The following is a 20,270-nucleotide window of genomic DNA, read 5'->3' on the forward strand; positions in this document are numbered from 1 at the left end:
CTCCGTGCTGCGTGTGAACGTTGCTATTTTATAGTCATTTAATGGTGATAACTGTGTGGTTCTTTAGAATTTCGTGCTGTAGCTTTTCTTTCCAGCTCTGCATCCTCTAGCACTCACAGTTCACTAAGACCAGGGAAGTAATTAGTGATGAGCTGACCTACGCACAAAGAAGCAAACAAAGTAGTTCTACATACAAGGAGATGGAGAGAGGAAGAAGAAAAAAATAAAGCCAGTGAGGTACGCCAAGTATAGCTTAAGCACAGAGGAACAGGAGTGGGCAGTGGAAGAAATTTCATTTTCAACCTAACAGGTATGTAAACAATGGAAATAACTTGGAAAACAACTGCAGTGTGTGGCTGAATATTCCTTCAGATTGCACCCTTCTAAGATCAGGAGGTAAATAGTGCAAATCACAGTTTTAACTTGCAGTAAGGTGAGGTCTCACTCTGCTGTGTCCCTGTGGAAAAGATGAAGTTGTGCCTTTAACTTATAGACAAAAAGGCTAATGTATTAGTTTTGTAATTAAGTCCTGTAAATTGTGCATAACAGAGCAATTAACTACTTTAACCAAGCTTTGCAGGGAGAAGAAGAAAAACCAATGTGCACTGGGAATGAGGGTATGGAACATATTCCCTAACTCAAACCTGAAAAACCTGGTGTTAGTCTTGGGTTATTTCCAGTGACCCCTTGACTCCCATCTTCCTGCCCCCTGCACAGATTTGGAACTGGTCAGCCATTTTTGTTTTTGGAAGGGAGAGGAGACAGATATAATGAATGGCTTTTATTGTGCAATATTTCAAAACCTTTTTGACTGCATTCGGATGGGATGGAAAATGTTCTACCCTGTGCTGCAGCCAAAACAAACAAAACATATTCCCTAAACCTGGATGTGTGTTTCACTCAAACTGGCAGTAGTTAGAGCTCTACTCTTAAACAAGAATTCAGTTTGACAATTTTTAGGCCTTGTTCAGCTGAATGTAGCAGCCAAAGAAAATACTTGGAAAAAAATTAAATAATACACATATTTACAGCTTGCAGGTGGCATTAATTTTTGCAGTTCATACTGTTTAGTTTTTTAGAATCCTTGTTGGTTGGGATATATTGTAAATGTTAAAAAAAAAGAGACAAGAATATTTTTTAAATGAGGGTTTAAGAAAGAAAAAAAAGAAAATAGTCATTCTGAAGGAAAACACACTTTATGTAGCTCCCTGATGGGTGATAAATAGCTGTGATTCAAGGCTTTAAAAGTTTAGGGTCTACCAAGAAACTGAAAATTCTACAAACATGAGACCCAGCAAACCAGCAGTAAAACCTCTTGACAGAAACCTGCTATGGACTGGCTTCCAGCTCCACTAAAGTTTAGTTTAAATACCCTCTTTATGGTGGAGGCTTACTGCTGGTTTTTGGCACTGCCAATCAGTTCAGTGAAGACCTTGCTGTGTGTTACTGAGATAATTCACGTTGTGCAACGTGTTTTACAGCTTGAGCAACCGTATTTATTATTAATAATAATAATTTTAAATTTAGACACCTATGCCCAGAGGCCTTCAGGTATTGTAACAACGAAGAACTGAAAGCATAAACTATTAAAGCAGACACCATGCCTGGACAACAGCTCCCTGCCAGCCCTGCAAACAAATCTTCTGTTCTTCACAATCCCACCCTCCAAGCAAAAATCCCTTTGTGCAAATGAAATACAAAACTCCAAAGGTTTGTAAGTAGATAAATGGCCCTCACTTTCAAAATCATTATGGTGAAATCATTGAAGATACAAACAAGGTATCTCAAAATCTGAAGAGATTTTGCTGGGACAAATGGTGGTCGTTCTTGAAAGACCTGATGATGTAGTAAATTAAATGAGCTCAGAATTAGAAGATTGGGCTTTTTGGTCCTTCTGAGGTCAGGGTTTGATTTTATGCTGGTTTTGAATTAAGTGTTACTCAGTTTCCTTGCTTTGTTTTTTTTTCATTTATTTGCCAGTATTGTAGCGACAGGATGAAAAATAGAAATCTAATATCAGCATTACAGCAACTGAGTTATACTGAAGATACTTTTGAAGTCGTGCTTCACTCTGTCATAAATAATTTGCCAACCTCAGAAATATTTGGACAAACAAATGTGCTAAGTGCCATCCTCAAAAGGTCAGTAATACAGAGTTTTGGAATTCCTATTTGAACTATGACTTGGAGATGCTCAGTGTCTTCACAGGTACTATTGAGAAAAAGGAATTACGTGGTTACTAACATTGATTTGTGATTAATAAAAAGGTCCTTTCATGCTCCCCTCAAGAAAAAAATTGAGTACTCATGGTATGTTTGGCAAGGGAAGTTTTGTAAGGTTTATATAACCAGTACGTAAGGTACATACAGCTTAATGCTGAGCAGTACATAATATAAGCTAGAGAATATAAACCTTAAATGTACTTTGGTCTCTTGCATCATTCCTACTGCTTGCTTCTCACAGTATAGACATCTGTTGTACCTTGCTGAGTTTTCCTGTTTCACAGCGCTCTGCTGCCCCTGGTTTGGAATGTGACAAGTTGGTTTGCAGAGCAATGGTCCAAAAAGGGAAGCAATGCAGTTGTAGCACGGGGAATATGTGTATACACCAGATAGCAAATGGAAGCATTGCTTCTAGGAACTTCCAGTGCCTGTAACATAGTGCCTCCGAGTAGAGCCACAAAAAGTTTAAGGCACAACCAGAGCTTTGGTGTTAAGTGCCTTGGGATTGCACTCTTGTACAGGAGTTAAAGCAAATGATAAGGCCACAGACAGAATTAATTATGTGGTTTCACACTGACACACAGAATAGCCAAAGCTACACATTGTTCCTCTTTTATTACAAGGAAAACCTCTGCTCCTGAAAATGTCTTTTTTCTCATTCCGTTAAGGATCAGCAAGAGCTGGACGCTTGAGGTGGTAGTTGAAGAGAAGTCTTAAACTAAATCCTAAAACTTTCCATTTCCATATTTTCAGTGTGCTTTTCTCTGCTTTCAGCATTGAATGCAGTGCAAGTAGTATGACTGTGCCAAAAGCTGTTTAAACAATATTAAGATGTTTTCTTCAAACTTCTCCCTAGGAAGATACTCTTTTTTGAGAGGAATGTTTTCCCTAGAGCATTACATCATGAATTGGTTCAGTTCTTGGAGTAAGAAATTGGACCAAATGGTGGAGAAGGTCTCCAGGGGAAACATACTTATGCTGTTAAGTATTCCCACCAGAAAGCTTAGAAACCGCTTACATATTACCATTCTGTCCACATTTAGCCTTTCACCTTGCTGCAGCTGAACAGAGAGGGTAGGGGGTGGATAGGCTTTTTTAAAGAAACTTGAAACTTCTTTGTTTTTGTCATTACGGGGTTTTATTTTTTTCCCCTTATTGTATCTTGTGAACTGAACTCTGATAAGGGAACGTCTCATTTTTGACAGCAGTGCTGGGTAAAGGAGCATTTGTCTTGTATGCAAACTGTTAACGAAATCTTAATTACGATATTTTCCATGGAAGCTTCGGATTTAGTTTTTGTTTCAGGATTAAAATGAGAGGAACCTCTGAGAAGAGTGGAGGATGGAGGGATTTGGGTGGATTTGTGGGAAGGCAGCCTTGTGAACAACGTCTGAGGTGGAACAGTTTTGTGTTACCTCTTGTGTACGGGATGGTTCTGCATCAGAGATGGAGGCACTTGATACGGTTTCCTTTATCAAATGAAAATAGCACAAGAAGGAACGTACTCCTCATGTTTAGTTGTGCAAATCAACAGATTTTTTTAAAATATAGCAGTTGTGCTCCGTAGAATTGTTCTTTGAAACCTGGTAAGCCTGCAGTTTCATAAGGGTCTGCATTTTGTTTTTCAGACAAATTCAGCATCTAAAAGCCTACTCAAGGTGCAAGGTTGATTAGGAAGCTTTCAATTTCTTCCTCTTTAGTTCATACAGTTGCATTTCAGGGTCTGAAAGCACATACTCACGTAATAAAACTTAGAAGGCAGGTATTACCAGAATAACTTCCTAAACAAACATGCCCCAGGGCAGGGCACGCTGGTGCTTCATGAGTGGCCCAAATGGTGCATGGAGCTGAGCTAGAAAGGAGGCAATACTTCTGAGTCATGTTCCCATGGTAAAACATGTTCTGCTACCCCGGATTTGGCTGATGGACAAAAAGATGATTTTTGTGTCCTGAGCCTTTTGTCAGACACCTTCAATCACTCCTTAGGAATCAAAAAGGAGTAAGAGCTTAATTAAATTTCTATCCTCCCTCTCAAATGATGTGATACTCTATAGCTGCAAGGGGCTAAAGGGAAGGTCAAGCCCTGGAAATGCTTTCTCTGTTCCTGTTTGATATCTGTGCTTTCTAAACGATGTGTTTTTTTTTCTCATTAAAACAAAACCCAAAGAACGGGCAGACTTGAGCTGTTCCTAACAAGGAGGACCATTAAGCTGGTCCAGCTGCTAAGGGACTGGTAGTAAAACTGATGACTGGAAATTGGCATGGGATTGTAAAATTCTTCTGCCAAAATAGATTGGAATTATGTAATCATACACACACTAATTATTCTGTGTGCTGGATTCCGGTTATGAAGTCATACAGTAGATAATGTATGATTGGAAAAGGAGATAAACTGAAATCAATGGACATGCTCATGTTGGCTGCAGCGTGCTCCAGGTGAGCACGTATCACTGATACTGTTTTCTAATATAAAAAGGCTGTGATTTTAGCATCAGTGCTTTGCCCTGTAGTCCCAAACCTTGATGTAAATTTAGATGACTCATTTCTGCCATCTGATGAATGTAGCAAAGTTGATAATGGTGCCTACTTCTGACAATGGCAATTCCCACTGCATCCAAGCTCTCTAATGCAGCAGATGGGGGTACTTGGTTTGCAAGACTTATGCCATCTCTGGAGCAAGTGACAAGTCATGTTAGCGTTCTCTAATGTGGGTGCTGCTCTGAAAATAGATTTCAGTCCCTTGCACAGCATAAGCAGCCGTGAGGTAGGAGGAGAGCTGCTGCATTTCCCCACGAAATCCATGCAAGATAGAGATCCTACAAATGTTTCTGATTGGCAATTAGCTTCTTGTGGAGAATGAGTGTCCTTAGGAGCTGGAGTAAAATTATCACCAGTAATGACATTTGGGCTCTACAACACTTTAGTTTTAATGCACAAACTCATTCCAATTCAACAACTGTCCTTTGCAACGTCTCCCAGAATGTGCCTCTTAATACATTGCTTAGCAGTTCTGAACTGTTAGGAGTTTTTAGTAGAATGGTCACTTAATCTTCCTGCTGCTGTTAACAAGAAGTGAAAAGATACATTTACTCGTGCTTCCCTTCTCAGCCATCTTTTCACTGCAGAACAAACTTCTCAAAACTGCTTGCACCAGATGATTTAGCAGTATGGCCAAATAGTCCCAGCTTGATTAAGATGGATGGTAGCTGCATTTGGAGCAATAGTAATTAAGACTCCCGTGGCAAGCGAAGAAAAATAACAAATTAATCTAATAAGAACTTATGGGGAAGCTCTTAAAATGAAAGGCATACTTAAAATCCAGAACTCCTTAACGGAAGTGAAATCTTATTAAAATGTGAAGAGTTATTAAAAACCAAATTAATTTCCCTGTGTATATTTCAATATTTGTACATTTTCCATTCTTTTTAAAATGCATTAAGACTCACAAGACCTCCGTTTTTCAACACAAAATGGATGCTTTCAGTTGGATGGCAAGATTTCTTTAAAGTGAGATTAACTCTGCAGTTGTGTTTTAACTCTCTTTTGATCTGATATTTACTTGCATGGGACAAAATGTGCTTCTGTCTCAAAAACACTTCTACATTGCATTTTCTGTCTGCTCTGCTCTGTCCTTGTGATAAGCATTACAAGGACTCAGTTCTGCACTTGTTCTGCTCGTGACATTCTGGAGCTCTGATGCCGGCCAGCTCACTTCATAGCTTTGTGCCTCAGTTTCTGCATGTGTGCAATGGAAGGTTCTCCACCTCTTGCAGGCTATGGAAAACGTGCCAGCCACTCAGGCACTATCAGTGAACTGCTGCTGTTTTTAACTATTTCTATACCAATTCTATCTGTGGGTACAGAGGTGAAGTAGTTAATGTCTGATGGTCAACAGCATTAATGTTACTGCTGTTCAGGTGTGACTGACAGGAAAAGCCCCAATGATTTAAGGGTGGTGCTGCTTTCAGAAGAGAGGTGGCTTGTTCAGCTTTTTAAAGTCCTTAAGATAATGTCTTTTATATCTATGATTGATTTATTTGATATTTATGCAGTTGGCAGTGGGATTTGAAATATAACATAAGCACTTCCTGAGATGTCAGTACTCCGATGTTAGTGGTCTGAACAAGGATGTAATTCATATCTGCAGGTGCTTACTCTGGTATCAAACACTTCAATAACATCATGCTTGTGGAATCCGGCACTCCCCAGTGTCCCATTTGTATCCTGATATGCCCACGTCTTTCCTATGTGTGTTTTTCTTTCTTAAGGAGCTCTCATTTCCTTCAATAGGATATGTTTTATTTCATCCTTTTTCCTGCATTTACTCATATTAATGTCACCGCATTCACTAGTAATAGCTCGGCTTGGAAATAACCCGTATATCCCTGAAAACACCGGGCCTGAAACTTAATGCCTGAGATACTTTATTAAGAAAGAATAGATGTTTAAGTGAAGGGAGGTAATCACTTCTTTCTGGACTCTGATTTGATCTAACTGGTTTAAAGGTGCACCGAGCCACAGCCTCATGGCTGCGTGCTGCTTGTCCTGTCGGGCAGTGCAAGAGAGCCCTGGGCCGAGAGCTCTCTGGCCATTTTGTTTGAAACTGGATGCTGACAAATAGAGAAGGGCAAAAATAAACAAAAGACCATAGACAATTTTTAGCCTTCTCTTACAAGGATTCTGTAGGACGAAAAGAAGTCAGATTAAGGGCTCTTGCTTGCAAGCAACATCTGAGAAAGGACTGCACCGTGCTGGTTAGATCAGCTGACACTCTTGGAGCTGCATGTTCAGCTGATGGGCTGTTCTGCTTGCTCTTTTTGTGCCCTGAAGCATTACTTTATGTAACCCCTTCCCTTAGACACTTTCTCCCATTTTATTCCATTTACAAGCAGAATGTTCAGGTTACAACCTGTTTAATGGACAGTTAGTTGTCTTTTCATTGCTCTGCAAAGCAGGTTTGCGCATTTTGGGGGATCTGAGGATGCGGCATTGTGGGGAAAACTGTGTCCTTTTCCCAATTTCTTTGGAGACATCAGTCTTAACAAGCCTCCTGTCAACAGGGAAAAAGTGTCTGACATGGAAGGGCATGAGATTTGCACAGGCTATAGAGCTGATTGCTACATGTGACAGCACAGGAGGGGTCCCACTGCACGAACTCCAAAATGCCAGAGCAAGCTTTTAGTTACGATGCCATTTTGGCAAAACATTTTGATTAAATATACTGCAGTGTTCAGTGCATGAAACCTTTTTTATTTCCTGCCATTATCTCGATACAATCACAAGCACTTTTTTATTATTTTTATGGATGTGCTCATCAGCCATAGCTTTTCCCATCCCTGTGGGAATTTCTCTGCCCTGAAAAGCTGAACTTCACAATATCTGGTAGGAACTGCATTTTTTTCCCAGCTGGTTAGCAGTGCAGCACCGGAGTCTCTAGTTAACAGTGCTCAACTTGGGGAATTTTACAAGCCATAATCTATTTGAACAACTCACTTGGGCAACAACTCATGCTTCATTGTAAACTCTCATAGGGGACTCATTTGGGAAATAGCAATGAACAGCAATGCTGCAAAATATAGGATCTTGCTTGCAATCCAAGCTGTGCTCCTTACACAAGGTACACAGTCTGTATGTGTACATCTTACTGTAATGCCAACCAAAGTTGAATGTTTGTTTGCAGCATGATGCCAAATCTGTTATTGATCTTTAGCTGATGGAATAACCCACATTTAGAATGGGAAAAGACCCATTCACTTTTATTGCCAGCACTTGTCTTCAATGTCACAGACTCGTTGAAACATTTTCATGCTGAGTTACATGCAGACTGGGTTGACTTGAGAGAATCATTACTGCACTGACTTCACAGGAGGCTGCACTTGTTTTTATACTGCATTTCTGAAATACAAGAAGTTACAAGGCATGAATTAGTCCAGGAGCACTAAGCCCTGTAAGCAAGTTGTAGCCGTTAGGATTTTATATCTGTCGTTCATGGTTACATTGGTAACAAAGTCAGTGCAGAGGAAGCAGAGGTTCCAAAATCCTTGGCTCCTGCTACTTGAAATAAAGAGAAGGACTTCAGCTTGAGCTCCGCAGGAGCTACGACCCAAAAGATAACTTCTCCAACTTAATACAACGGAAGATAATGGTGCAATTATACTGAACCACAATATGAGTTGGTACAATAAGAGTGCCCTTACAAGATATGAAAAGCAAAATCTACTGGGGGTTATGAGATACATAAAACCCTACAGATGGGGTTTGGGAGAGGCATACAGTATGCATGTTATTTCAGTCTCACAGTTTATAAATAGCAAAAATGCAATTTCCTGCTTTCATTCAGGGCAGCTGCAAGTCACTGTGGAAAATAGCCTGCCTGACTCACGATTAAGCCCAAGTGCCACATGCATCTTACCTGCTTCAGCCAAAGCTGCACTTCAGCAAACTCCTCAATCTATCTCAAATTTCCCCTTCCTTCACATCACCGTACCGCTTGGTTTTCCATTTCAAACATCTTCTACAGTCCTGCCTAGGAAATACATAACGCTCTGCTACCAGCAGGTGGGGACAAGGAATTCATAACATTTGTGCCCTCATAATCGAGGAAGAATCAAAACAGAGGAACCAATTTCATTTCCTCTCTTCAGCAGAGGAAAAAGCCTGCACACCTAAACCATTCCTATTTTCCCTTCTATTTATCCTCTTCTAACTCTTCATTGTTTTTTGCTGTTAACTTGCAGGGCTTCAGTTAATCTGTCCAGAGAAGTAAGCAAATATGATCTTTTGTTGCTTTCTTGTTTGTTCTATACAAACATACACACATACATGCAGCTTTCAAATATCATAGAGCTTCCAATTCTGGGAGAGCTTTCCTTTCACAATTACTTGCTAGACGTGCTGAAGGCAAGCAAAGAAATAAACAAGTAGAGAAATCAGACTTTCATGACTGCCAAGGGCGTGCACTTCCTCTGTAAAGTGCTGCTCGAAAACCACACCTCAGCACAGCCAATCTTTGCAATCCAAAGATTCAGCAGGCACAGCGCACAGAGAGAAGGAAGGCTGGGACATGCTGGCTTGTCCCTTTCAGACATTTAGCATGGTCAAAGAGCACTACTTTGTAAAGGAATGTATACACGTGCACGGGAATCAATAGCACAGTGATTAAATGACTGCGATGAACCCCAAATGGACTCCAAAAGTTCACAAGCATTCCCCTTCCCAACAGAAGTGACCGTAACTCCAGATACGCCGAAGTTTAGAAAGCAAAATACCTCTTTCCCTGCACAAACGTTTGTGGGATCAGCCCAAACACACCTGTTTCACAAGGGAGGGGAACTGTTGAGCTGCGGGGCTGGCTGGGCTCAGGTGCTGCTCATCAGCCCTATTTACAGCCTGCTCCCTCCTCAGCACTGGTCAGTTGGCACCGAGTCTGCAGAGGGTGAGTTCTCTGAAAGGATTTTCTTATTTTTGTCTTTTCTCTGCTTTTATGATCTGATAATTATAATTTTGATCGCTAAAGGTAGAAGCCATGTGCTGCCTGTTGTTAAGGGTGCTTTCTGGGGGTGTTGCCCTGGGGCTAGCTTTGTGCTCTGTGTATGGGATAAAATATTGCTTTGTGTTAAAGAAAAGCTGTAGATAACAGTGATAATGCTTATTTTCTTCCTACAATGGCTTTCCTCAGAGTTTATCTGAGTGGTGTGATTCTTTGATCTAATTGCGGTGTTTAATGGAATTTGTTCATCTAAGTGAGTTTCCTGATTAAAAAGCATCTGGGGAAAAAAAAAAACCTGACTCTGGTAGCTGGGTCACCCTCCTTTTCAGTTGGTTCTCCTAGGATGCTTGGGCTCCTTTCCTTCTTGAAAGGTTGTAGAACAACTGAAATTTCACTTACTGTTGAGTGAAAGAACTCAATGTGAAATGCTCATAGATATCAGCCACAACCTTGATGAACTTTAGGGTGTTTCAGCAGAACCTGATTGCAATTAGAGCAGAGTATTGGGGGTGTTTGCTCAATGAAGGTAAAAGCCAAGCATGAAATTGGGTTTTGAAGCCCTCACAGGGTGTGTTTTTGCTTGCGCAGGATGTGCTGCCTGTAAAACAGCCAAAGGAAAGGTGTGGTTTTAGTTTGAGATTTAGACTAAGAACTGTCCAGATGAGATCATTTCTGTGTGCCCTGCTGGTTTAAGATGGGCTGAATTCAGGCAACCACCTATGGTTCCTTTCTCCTTCTGTTCTGCAAGTTAACAGCTGCAAAAAGGGTCTGGGTCTGTTATCTTTGATTTAAGACACCTGGGTACGTGCTGTTTTGATGGGGGGTGGGGGGAAAAGCAGGTTGATTTGCATATTACAGAGAACAACTGAGGGGGGAAAAGCCATGGCTAAACAGTTATTTATATCTTGGAAGTAAAAAAATTAAATAGAAAGTTCAGCAGTAGGCTAATTCAATATTATGCAATTGCTAACTCTAAATATAGCCTGCAAACAGTCATTAGTGTGCTCCTCTCCTTAATTTTCTGTGTATGTAGGAGCCAGAAACCAATAAAAAGCAATCACCCTTTGTTTAAAGAGTATAATTTAACTCCGTTGCAATACAGCATTTAAGGAACCCTAAAAGCCTGCAGATATCAACAGAGGGGAAGCAGAAAAGGCTTTTATTTCCTAAGTTGAAATGCAATGTAAATGTTCCCAGTGAATCAACTTGGAATGCCTCAGTGCTGCTTCCCAGTAGGGAAGGGCTTCTCTGAGTATTTAGGCTCTTCTATGTGGGCATAGGCAGCTCATGCTTAAAGAATGCTTTGTATTTGCAGCACCAAACGCTCCGAGTTAGCTCCTAAGTTATATTGAATTTATAGTGGTTGACTTCTTAACATTGTTCCTCTCTACAATGCAGTGTTCTGAACAAAAGTTAGTAGATATTTCCCTTAGGTTCATTTTCTTATCACACTGAGACATACAGACATAATCCTATGGTGGATTTTGCCAGGATAGCTTCACCACATGTAGAAAAGTAGACACAAAATGAAATGCTGAGCAGAAAGGCAGATCATTGAATCGCTCAGGTTGGAAAAGATGTTAAAGATCATAGAGTCCAACCACAATCTAATCCTGTTCCTACTGGTGCTCTCTGTGCCCTTAACGAGCACAGTCTGATGCTCCTCAGTGATAGCTATTTTAGTTTGGCTTCTAAAGCTGTAGAGCTGTGTTGGCATGATGCTTTGCTCAGACTAATTAGCTCTTGTGCCTGGTAGTTATATTAGCCTGAGCAGGCTGCTATGCTGGTGGGACTAAACTGCTTTCTGTAAGAGAGTTCAGTCTTTAGAACTAGTTCATGTGTCTGAGGACAGTTGCTGCGTTATGCCACCTGGATATAGCTTTGATGACATTGGGCAAGTTACTCCACCCTTCTGTGCATCCATTTTCCCTTTCACCCTTTCTCTGCTTCATTCCTAGTCCTGTAATGACTTAAACACGTGCTTAGCTTTGTGCTCTACGTGTAACCCTGTTGGTGTGCATAAATCTTGTGAGAGTAGGGCTCACACACGTGTTTCAGTGAATTTATTCAGTGTATAAACTCAAGCACATGGGTAAATGCTCATAGCATCTTGAATGTGGGGCAGGATGGTCTTTTACTGTGTGCCTGGATGGTGCAATTTATCATAATGGAACAAACCCCATATATAAATGAGTGCAAGGTGTCTGCCAGCACAAATCCAGTTGCCTCAGATTGCAAAGGTGGAAGTAATCTTTGAGGGTGGGGAGGGGCTGGGGGAGAATGAAAAGTTATTAAAAGCAGAAAAGATCTCAAGGAGCCCAACTTCGTTTCGTTCTTATGAAGAAGCTTTGAATACAATAGGGAAAAAGCGTTGGGAGTAATTATCCAAAATGGGTGGCATAAATCCGAGCAGAAAGTAATACATCAGTTTTAAAGCTACTCATTTCAAACTGTGAGTTAGATTTATTTGACCTGCATTTGGGAGCAAATATTAATGAAAGGGCGAAGGCAGCTTATGGCTCTTTCAGTTCTTTCATTTCCCACTAGATGTCTCTGGTGTAAAAACTAATTATGAATGTTCTTGATTTAATTTGGAAAAAAAAATTGGATGAGTCTTTTTTTATTATTTCTTTTAAAGTCTCGTGTTATTGTGCAGCATGCAGCTTAACCCTTGATCTTTCTTCAGTAACTACTTCAGCCTCAAGGATGACAAGAGGCCACTTAGAAAAGATGCAGTTAATGGAATGCTTTTTTTAATAAAGAACTGTCCAAGCATTATGAGAATCCAACCTTTACTCCCACTGATTTTATTTATTTTTGCTGGTGTCTGTAATGTGTAACTTATCTCCCAGCTCTGATGGTAGGTGTTTGGTAGCTACAGAGGTCTGGCACGTTTAAAACAAGGAACCATCCATCTCCAGACTTGATCTTTCCCAGGCTAGGGACCAATATGAAGTGTTGAAGTGACCCATGGCAAAGCCACTGACGTAGACCTGCAGTTATACGCAGCTCTGACTCTGCATGCTTTCTCCTCATCTGTGTTTGCTGAGTGCCAGAGTCTGTGTTCAGGCATCAATGGATTTTGACCTGTGATGATGACTTACATCTTTAGGGATGAGCTTGCTGTACCTTGGAAATTCATTGCTGAAATGTTTTCATTAGCACTGGAGGTGCTATAGTTACTGGAGTTGTTATCCTTATATCCATTGTGTTTAAACAGAAGATTCGGGCTATCTCTGCAAGAGCTCATGCTGGTTTCTTTCCTGCACCGTTTCAGCCTTTAGTTACCCAACAGTTCGTTAATGTCAGGATCAGGGGAGGAGCTCAGATATCACCACGGCCCTTTCCAGGCCCTAGCAGGTTGGTGACAGCTCCTCTAATGGAATGCGGGGATGTGCAAATTCAACAGCCATTTTATTGTCCTCTGCAGTCTCCTCTTATGCTTGGCTATGCTCTCCCAGGATAGACGTGCCATTAAACACACTGTAATCACTGGCACAGCAGGTGTATTGAGATACAGACATCTAGTGATGCTTTAAATAAAGGGCACGAGTAATAATATAAGAAAGCAAACAACAACAAAAAAACCAACACTGCCAGTCACCATAAGAAAAGGTATCCACTGGGAAATTAATAATTGCCCTCTGTGGACTACATAGCATATGCTGGCTGCATCCTGCTGCCATTTTCATTTTAAAATGTTGAAGTTAAATTATAGTCTTGTAAGACTACGTACTTCAAAACCTGTGCTTAAAGGCACACAAGCAGCAAAAATCTAAACTGGAATGTCTTCATAGCACTACAAAAATACAAGGCTTGTGATGAGTAACAGTAGAGAACAACAAACAAGTGATTCTTTTCCCCACAGAAAGTCACAAAATGAGTTTCCCTCATGACAGTGAACCATGTACAGATGTTTCAATGGGATTGATGACAATTTTCCGATTGCTTTATTTTGTCCTGCCCTTTGTGTTGCTGGGATGTTTGTCATCAGTGAATGTTCTATTGATTCTGTTTTAAATGTATCAAAGGTGATGGAGAATGGTTAGGAGAAACTTTGTTGTCCCATCTAACTTCTATGAGGGGAGATACAGAGCAAACAGCATGCAGCCAAAAACACCACTAGCAGGGACCTGGCCTGCTTTTGCTTTTCTTTCCCCCTGAAACTTTCCCATTTTTTCCCACTTTTTCCAGCTATTCTGCTGTTGTGTTTCAGATTGAACACTGCTCTTCAGTCTTGCATTTCAGGGCCATGGTAAGGCAGTCCCAGCTCTCAGCACTTGCATGGTGTGCTGCTGGGAAACCAGGGGACTGTGTGTGCATTTGTTCTCTCTATAGCACCTCACAGAATCCCCAAGCTTGACAGGAGTCTGTGGGCATTATTATAATTAGATAATAGAATAATTTCATATGCAATTGAAAGTGCTGCAGGGAAAGAAGAGGGGTATTTAGGAAAGTGGATTGTAATTACTTGAGCTGGAATTTGGCCAGGATACAGAGGTTAGTCTTGCAAAAAGTACCGAGGGACCTTCAATGAACACAACTAGTTAGGATCTCAGTTAGACTCCTGATTTAAAAGATGCAGCCCTCCCAGCTTGGTGCCCCCCAGTGTACTCACTCAGGACTGAATCAGAGCTACCACAAAAAGCCACAAGCAATTTTCCATGATAAAGGTGAGAAGGAAATAGAGGTGACTGGGAATCATTTTTTTTCTTTCTGCCCCTAATTGTCCTTGGCATTTTTTCCAATGCTTTCCATGTGAAACAAAAAGTTTGATTCAATGTAAAGTAGTGTGGGAGGGAAACAAGTGGTGCTGTGGGGAGCTGGGATTTGAAGTCTGATGGTTAAAGCGATGGTATTGTCTGTTTAGAAACCTCAAAAAATAGGAATTGGATGCTCTTCTCAGGGAATGATGAGCACAAACCCTGCATGGCCTAATAGAAAATCCTAGCATAAAATCTGAGCTTGAATCAGACCCAGCAGCCCAATAATGATTCTGCTTTCAGACGTGGGGAAGATGCTGGTATCATTGAGGGAGACTCTGATTTGCCCTCTCTGGAAAGAACCCTTCTCATTTTCATCTTTACTGCAAGTCAAAAAGATATATGCTCTCCAAATAATAGCAGTTTCCTTGTGCTGGAGTTATAGTGGCTTTGTGATACAATAAACAGCACCCTGTCATAAGTCTTGTATAAAAAATGGCCTGACATTTCTTTAAAAGTAAAGAGAAACACTGCTGCAGTGATGACCTCTATGCAAGGTCACAGATGTTTTGCATGGTGGGGGAAACTATGGTTACATACTTATAGGCCAGGATATATTGCTTACTTTTCACAAAGCGTTTTCCTGAGAAATTACAGTACATTAAAAAAGTCGGGTGAGCTCTGCTCGGCCTTTTAGTGCTCCTTTCTTAAATGATACAAAGCAGGGTAAATATGGCTGGGTGGGTTTCCAATGTATCGCTCCCCTTCACATCACTCACTTTGCACTTTAAAAAGGGGGGGGGGGAAAAAAAGTCTCCAAATGCCTCACGCTCCAAACTAGATGAAGTTTTTAGAAGAAGAACAATAGCAGGTCTTGCAAAGGTTTTGAATGCAGCGTGTGCTTGGAGAACTGCCTAAATGGATATTTATCAGGACATCTGCAGAAATTGCACTGGAGGTCTCGCCACAGTAGTTCACTTATTAGATTTCTTGTACTCACCAGCATGTGGGAAGTCAACTGGTGGAACTTATGGCCATGATGTGCTGCTAGAGCCCTGTTTGGTGTGCGTGAACCCCGGGTTAAAGTTTTGAGGTTAATATCCTGCAGCAGCGCCAACTGACTTCCAGATTGAAGTGAGTTACTTTGTTTGATGCTGATGGATCCGGTGGTGCGTTTGACCCCTGTATGTATTGAATGCATCATCAACGAGGAACTCGCTATGGTCAGAAAAAAACATTTCCCTCAGGGCGCTTTACTTCGTGGTCTGCTCCCTTGAGATGCTGTGCAGCTGGGCTCCTGCTCCTGTGTCAGCTTAGGCTGAGGGTGGCAGAACTCCCTGAGCTCTGGGGGCAATGTGAAAACCTTGCTGATTTACCAGCTGAAAATGTTCCTGGACACTTTAATCACATGGAAATAGGCGTGCCAGGAATGCAATCCATCCCGGCAAACTGAGGAATCTGACTGATGAATTTAAGTTGAAATATTGGTGGCAATTCCTTTTCAAACTGTGTAATCATAAGCGTTAGGGTAATTCAAAATCATTGAAGGTTATTCTATATGCGGTGAGCTGAAAACTGCACAGGTTCAACAGCTGCTGTGTGAACACTTGGAGATCTCTGCAGTAAGACCAGGAACCAGATCTGAACTCAGGAGCCCTTCTTAGAAGTCAGAGCCTGGTTTGCCAAACAAATAACAGCATCTGAAAGGCAAACGAGCATGGGGGAAGATTTGGGTTATTCATCCAGCTCACTGCAGCAGTCTGGGCTCACAGTTCAACTTCTTCCATGGAACACATGCAGATGTAGGACCACAACACCATTTTTCTGTTTCCAGTTCTCCAGCTGGTGCCTTTGGAGTAGATTCAGTGCCTCTTCATAGTCTGTATTTGAAGAAGTGCAGTTCTGTACATCTATTAAGGAGCATTTCTTGCCCAAACAGCTTAGCACCTCAAGATGTGATTTGAGGACACAGAAAACACAAAGACTGTTTTATTTCTTTTTTTTTTTTTTTTTCCTTCAACCATACATCAAAGCCAAGAAAAGGACCCAATTCCATAACTTCTGGAGTCACAGAAGTCACAAAGCTGGACCACATTTTCCAGATGCTTTCAGAAAGTTAAAAGGACAGGTAGAGAGGGAAGGTGAACAAAACCCAGCTTCTGCTGCACATGGTGCTCTTTGAGTACTCCTGAATTTGATGGTGTATTTGCAGAGTAAGGGACCCAGGTAAGTGTGGAGATCCTTCTGCCAGCCATTCTGAGTCTTGATTTCAGCCCAGCAATGAGCAAGGTGTGATTGCTGTTCTCCGAGTCTGCCCCACTGTACAGACAGAACCATTTCTGATCTGCTTTTCAGTGGAGTAACACCGAAGTTTGGTTACCGCGTGGTTACTAAAAAGTACAAGCATGTAGCCCTAAGTAGTTTGTTACCATTTAATGGAGCCCTTTGTAGCAGGTTGAAAATGATTGCCTCCATTGCCTGGGGGCACGGTATAACTAGAAAACATTTTCCCTATACTCGTATATTGTCCACTGGATGGTAATTTACTTAACCGAAGTTCTGTTTAAAAGACAAGCAGTGTAAGATGTCAATACACTTATTAGAGATCTGTGGGTGTTTGGCTAATAGGTAGTGGTGCTGATCAGGTCATTTCAAATTAAGGTCTGTCTTTAATGGTACCACGCTGTGTGTTCCCAGCATGTTGTTTGAGGGTAGTGAAGCACTCAGGAAGGGCTTCTCCAGTTTTTATGCTGGTAATCAGAGCCAGAAGTGCTTTAGAAGAATCAAAGCATATGAGCAAATCCTGCTTAGTATTGCCAGGTAAGATTAGGGGTTCTGTGCGTTTGTATTCTGAGCAGAGCACGGAGGTGTGGGGCTGATATTCCAGTGAAGATCACAGTAACTTTGCTAGATTACTGCTTTGATGTGCTGATGCTTCAGACTTGGGCATGGAACAGTGTTTGCTTCTGTGGGGAAACTGAGGCAGGCTTTTTCTGGATTGCATGGCAAGTGATGCAAATGTACGAGCTGTTGTTATTGGCGGGCTGCTGAGCTTGTCCGATCTCATGATCTGAGCCAACATGCATAAATCTCAAAGGGTGGGATTAGGAATAACAACTCCTACAGGCAGAGTTCCCGGTTCCCTCTCTTGCTGTTCACTCTCGTGAACCTGTGACTTGAAAAGGGCTGCCAGGCATAAAAAGATCCTGTTTTACAGAGTTAGTCAACATAGTCCCATGGCTTGGCATTGCATAAATCACACTGAGCACTTTCACCTCTGGGTAAACTGTAGTGGGAGAGGAAGAGCCAGGAGGTAACTTGAGTCACAGCTGTTAATGACAAAGGAAAACTTCTAGCTGGTTTTCCAACACACACTAATTTAGTACCTTTTTAAACTTCTCGTTGTGTTCATTCCTTTACCACTGCTTGACCCATGAAATTGTAAAGCAGACCCTTTGTTTGCCATGCAGTGTAAGAGCTTAATCTGTTTTTTCCCCTTCTGTCTCATCCATCCCCCTTCTCTCCTCCAGCCTCCTTCAAACAAATCATGGGAAATCTGTATTTGATCCAAGCTGTTCTTTCATTGGATTTTTCAGTCAACAACAACAAAAACTCATCAGCTTTCGAGCCAACAGCAAGCAGCTAGTGACATGGTGGAACTGGAGTTCCATGGTTGTCCAAAGGAAAGATGCTGAATTTTCTTGAGGGTCCTCGCTACTCTGATTTTGGTTTAATTTTTCAATCCACTAGATGGCAACAGACAGCTGCTTACAGAGCTCTGTCACAGCAGCAGCCAGTATCCAGTTTGGGCTCCTTCCCTTTATCTCAGTTACTTTATTTAAGGGTATAGTATACAGTGACCTTTGTTGCCTTGAACTCTATGGAGGAATGTCTGAGACATGTACAATGTGCTTCCTTTGTTTAAATAGACACTGTCAAGGTGTTGTATGCTCTGTCATTCAACCCCCCCGGGAAGCTCACCAGTAGAACAAATTTTCTTACAGGTATTTTATCCCCTTTGCACATGTAGAATTGTTTGGAAAGGTCTGTCATCTGATGCTTTGACAGAAAGATGCATTTCCAACTCATTGGCAATTTAAGATATGACCTTGGTGGATGTCCCTTTTGTCCAAATGACTCTTTGTTCATTTCCTACCTGCAAAATAGGATGAAAGTTTTGTGAGAACTCTATAGAAGATCTGGACTGTGATGTTGTTAAATGAGAACCATTCCTAAACAGACGTTGGGATTTTAGCTTGTTTGTAAGCTTGCCTTTTTAGAAGGTCATATGCAAAGGGAATGTAAAGACATCAGTTCTGGAAAGGTGCTGTGGAGTGGCAAAATGCTATTGTGAATATTGAGGGATCAGAAGCATGAACAAGATGAGAAATGCCTTTTCTGCAACTCTTCTGAAAGCCGTTTCTCTACTGAGGCGTGTTCATCTTCCAAGCTGTTGTGTTGTGAAGACCAATGGGGTATTTCCATTTTGTATTCAGGTGGACTTCAATGCTGTCCTCTATAGAGCAAGTGCTGTCTGTGCAATGCAGGCCTGAGGCCATTGCCTCTTATCCTCTACAGAAGTGCAGAATAGAAATGGAAAATTCTGCCTGTTTCCACCTGTTATTTTTCTCTGTTTCAATTGAGCTGTATGCTATCACTTTAAAAACAATAGATGGGGGGAGGGAAGGGGAGGGATGTATACCCTGGAATAATTAGGCTGGGAAGCGCCAACGGATGTGACAAACAAATCTTCACTGAAAGATTGGCTGAATATTTAAACTGAATGCATGCAGCTGGTTGTCCTGTTCTTCACCACGAGGCCAAAACCTGCTCACCTTATTCACAAAATCCTACTGACTGGCAGGTGAGAGTTTATCCCACACAGTGTTCTTAACTGCCTGTCTGCTTACACATTGTAGAATGGCTCGGGGTGGAAGGGACCCCAAGGATCATCAAGTTCCAACCCTTCTGCCACAGGCTGTGTGTGTGTGTGTGGTTGGGGGGGAGGGATATGAATCATCTTGCTATCAAAATGTCAATTACTTGATTGAGTCTGTTCAGTTTGGGAGACTGTAGTGGTCAGAGAATGTTTATGAGGGACTCTCAAGCCTCTTAGCAGCAATAGTCAGACTCTGGCCAGAGGCCTGATGCCGAGTTTTTCAGCTGTCGATTACAGGTGCTGGGTCTGATGCCCTTAGAAAGGCTTGATAGTCAAAACAAGGAGTGAAAGCAGCCTTAGAGTCAGGCAGCTTTGTTTCATTTAAGCAACTGACGTATGAAGCTTCATCTTCAGCTGTCTGTAAGCTCAATCACGGTGTGCAGAGACTGTGCTCATGTGGGAGCTGCTTTGGAAGGGCTCACTCCGGACCTGTGTGAATAGAACATCTCCATTTCTCTACCGAGCTCTTGCTGGAAATCTGGAGATGGATGGGTTTAACTTTCTTGGCTTTTCTACCTTAGATATAATCTTTCATAGAGTTTTGATCACAGACTGAGTGAGGGAAGCCACCTGCTCTACCTCTAAAGAAGAATATTGTGCCTTCAGGGCCCTTAACAGATGGGTTCTACCATTACAACTGCACTGTCCTTGCAGTCTGTTCATATGTTGAAATTAATGGAAGCTCATGGTAATGGTACACTCTGAAACTGTACATTATGAGCAAGTGTGATTTTTGGCATACGTCTTCTTTTGTTGGGGTATGAAAGCAAGATTATGATGGTACCTTATTTGCTAATGTTGTTAACTTTCCAGTTGTATGAAATAGAGATAACTGCTGGATAAGAGGCACAACTGCCATGTAAGTGCAGAGATATTTCATTGTGATGCTGTTCAGTATTAACCACTATACCCCAATG

Source organism: Tetrao urogallus (assembly GCF_951394365.1).
Source record: "Tetrao urogallus genome assembly, chromosome: 27".
Lineage (NCBI taxonomy): Eukaryota > Metazoa > Chordata > Aves > Galliformes > Phasianidae > Tetrao > Tetrao urogallus.